Here is a 3,515-nt window from a genome sequence, read left to right on the forward strand (position 1 = left end):
TTTTTTTTTTTTTTTTGAGAGTCGATTAATTGAAAACGTGTTATAGAGATATATACAATACAAAAGAAAATCAGGGAGGAAATTGAAACAGAAAAGATGCTATATACAAGAGGGTTTTGAAATATATATTTACAAAGGATAAAAAAGGGGTTCTATTAAAAAAAATAATAAGAAAATATATAATCATCAAACACTTATAAAAAATGTAGAGAGACTGATAGTTGCAGGAATATCAGAATCTATATCCTGTTAACATATCAGCAAAATATGGCATAAAAGTATATAAGGGAATTATTAAGATACATACGGCGATCCGTCAATTCCACATCTAAACGCTACTATAATCTACAGAAATAAACAGCACTATCAAGCTCACAAAACATCCGACATATAGAATCAGAATTCTTCGAATGATTTATTATAAAAGAAGGAACCAAAGTGATGCTTTAGCAGCTATTTTACGGAAATATTTAATATCAAATTTTATATTATAGTGTTAGATTGTCATAATAGGAGAGCAAATTGCATGGGTAACATTTATGTGAAAAAGATTCTTATTATCTATCATTTAATAATTATATAATTATATGTATATATTCTTTACAAAAGTATCATCAATAATTATTACATTTTATTTGTTTTTAGCTAACAATTTAATATGATTATATCTGATATACATAAAATATGTATGAATATGTTAATCTCTCAAATTCTAAATTTTTCAAATTATAAAACGGGCTGCCAAAAAAGATTTTAGATGACGTCAAAACTTTCGTTTTGATTTCACGTCAGTAGTTCCTTCTTATGTGCACAATATTCGATTCTTATTCGAAGAGCATCAAAGAAACTTTCGTCGGATGTGATAATCAGGAGATAAGATAGAGATAAATATATCAAATGATATTACGGGTTAGTTTGTGTTAGGCATGTGTTAGTCAATGTGTTAGCGTAATTTTTCCCCTTTGCAACCACGGCACGTGGCCTCCGCCGAGCCCCGAGATAGAAGAGCCGAGAAGCAAATCATAATACGGTATAGTCGTACAGCGAAAAAGATGCAAAAGAAGAAGGAAAAGAAAGAGAGAGAGAGAGAGAGAGAGAGAGAGATGGAGAAGAAGAGATAAAGAGAAGGAATAAAGAAATAGGACAATATACAAATACTACGAAATATCGGGTGCAATGTGGAGAGCCTGTGCGTGCGCACGCACGCATCCGTACCGTGAGGTGGAATATCATCGACACAGTGAGGTGATACCGATCGTGTATGTTGTCTTTGTCGTAGTGTGACAATTGCGCCGTTGAGATGGAGGTTTTATATTACGGTATAGTGACGCATGGTATATACGGCAGAGAAGACGCGAACGGTGCGGAAAAGCCAAGTGAAGAAGCAAAGTATTTTCCCTTACTTCTCTCTCTCGTTTCAAACTTGATAAAACAGACGTATAGATTTCAAAAGTTTCATAAAATTGTTCCTTGAAGGATAATGCATATAGGTAATTTCAGATAGCGCACACTTTCCTTTCTCTATTAGTTCCTTGCTCGACTCGCGATCGATTTTTCAACCTATATTTTTTTCTCGCTATCTAAAATTTCGCATCAAGAGAGAGGTAAATAATAAAATTTAATTTATAAAAGTTCTTGAATTTTTGTAATAATTTTATGCGTGTCTCTTTTAAAATTTTTGTGGAAAGATAATCAACTCCATAAAATATAATGAAAAGACAGTGCGCAGGGAATCTGAGACGTCCTATTCAGAGACGGAGCATAACAAATGCTCAAAGTGCATCTGCACTAGATTATAAACATATACTACATCCTACAAAACTTAAGAACATAGGCGGGAAATATCAAGGTTCATCTCAATGGCGTTGTCATCGCAACATCGTCTTTTTCTCTCTAAAAGAATGATGTTGAAAGATCGCCATTACCTCATTATGTCGATATAGTACGCGAATATACACTAACACGCACGCGGGCACGCACGCACGTACACGCACGTACACGCACGCACGTACACGCACGCACGCGCCAGCACCCACGCTATAGTTAAGGTGTTAGCGAGATTATAGGATTAGAAGTGGTGCCATGCGGGAGAGCTACGTGTATATAAGCTACAAAAAAGAAAAAGAAGCTGCTTTGTCACGCGGCGAAAAAGAAAAAAAAAAGAGGAGAGATAGCGAGAGAAAAAAGAGATAGCGAGATAGAGAGATAGACAGAGGCGCAATTTGACTCGATGCTCACCATTTTCATACTCGGTATTTTCTCTTTATCACGCAGCTCATACTATGTGATAAAGTGACAACGGTATATCGTTCAATGGTTGCCTCCGGTTGGCTCGTGTTCGGCGGGGCTGGCGGGAGCGGGGTGTGTCGTGTGTTTCTTTATCTTTTGTATCTTTCTCGTTTTTTTTTTTTGTTTTTTTTTTCGTACACGCTTCGTTCCCTTTCTTGGCGAAAGAGAGAGGGGGACGAAGGGCCGAAGATGCGAGTTTCGTACGCAAAGGCTCGAAGTCACAGACAAAGGAGGTACGTGCAGCGATGGTGCCCGCTTCAACGGTGCACACTCTACTCTCGTGGATTCACGCAAATAGAGTCGCGAGGAGTCGTTTAACTTCAGTCAAAGTTACAGTCGCGAGTTGAAAATGGTACGAAAATGGGACCGCGATTTTCCGTATCTATGGCACATAAAATTTAACACTTATAGGATAACCGATTTCAATATCTCGTGGTAGAATGTAAAGTTGAATCGCGCGCGTGCATTTGCATTTGACGATACTGCAACTTTGATCGTAGCATCAACTCCGCGAATTTATTTCGTGTCTTTGAATGTTACGCTCGTTATGCACGTCATTCGTGCATTCATCTATTTACACACTGAAAGATAAGGGAAAAAATTCATGTGTTATTCGTTAATGAAAGACACGCTTGGTTGTTTTGTTTCCAGTTTTATCTTTCCCTTTTTTCCACTTTTAATGGCACTTATTACAGATGGTACAAATGATCCTACAAACTAACTTGTGTCTTCGCATAGAAGAAAAAAAAACATAGAAGAAAAAAGAAAAGAGAAGAAAAAAAAAGAGAACAATTCGGTCAATCGTGCGATAACGGCGGTCGGTCGCACGAGGAGACGGTGAGGAATAAATTTGGGGAAAAGAAAAGGATTGAACGTGGACTATATTATATCGAATGTCGGTGACGCGAGGAGAAGTAAGGACAATGTAAGGATCCCTTGAAGGAGACGGAGAGACGAGGTAACATGCTCGCCTATACTACAGTGATGACGGACTCCATAAAGGTGAGAATAGAACAATCTGGTCCTGTTGGACCGTCTAGATTCAACTATCGGGACACAAAGGACCGTCTATGATCTAAATTCACGAGGGAGATAAAGAAAAACCAAATTGGACGAGATTCTCTCTTTGTCATGCTTCGGGAATTCAAGAGGAAAGAACAGGAAGGAGGGACGCGGTTTCTTTTTTCACTGTATCGGACACGCTGTACACGTATACGTAGACGCTC

At 37.9% G+C, this 3,515-nt stretch overlaps 1 protein-coding gene across 2 annotated transcripts in view; it reads right to left on the minus strand.

The window, feature by feature from the left end:
• The window catches only part of LOC115232920 (muscle LIM protein Mlp84B-like), a 24,395-nt gene that overhangs the window by 12,201 nt on the left and 8,679 nt on the right, over positions 1-3,515 (minus strand). Inside the window, exon 1 of one of the 2 annotated variants that reach the window (XM_029803088.1) lies at positions 2,239-3,509. The exons of the other annotated variant lie outside the window; for it this stretch is intronic. The gene's annotated coding sequence lies outside the window, so the exon portion shown is untranslated. Of the gene's footprint in view, positions 1-2,238; positions 3,510-3,515 lie in introns of those variants that run through there. 2 annotated transcript variants of the gene reach the window in all.

The sequence above is a fragment of the Formica exsecta genome, unplaced genomic scaffold (genome assembly GCF_003651465.1).
Source record: "Formica exsecta isolate Colony F162 unplaced genomic scaffold, ASM365146v1 scaffold1510, whole genome shotgun sequence".
In the NCBI taxonomy this organism is placed as follows: Eukaryota; Metazoa; Arthropoda; class Insecta; order Hymenoptera; family Formicidae; genus Formica; species Formica exsecta.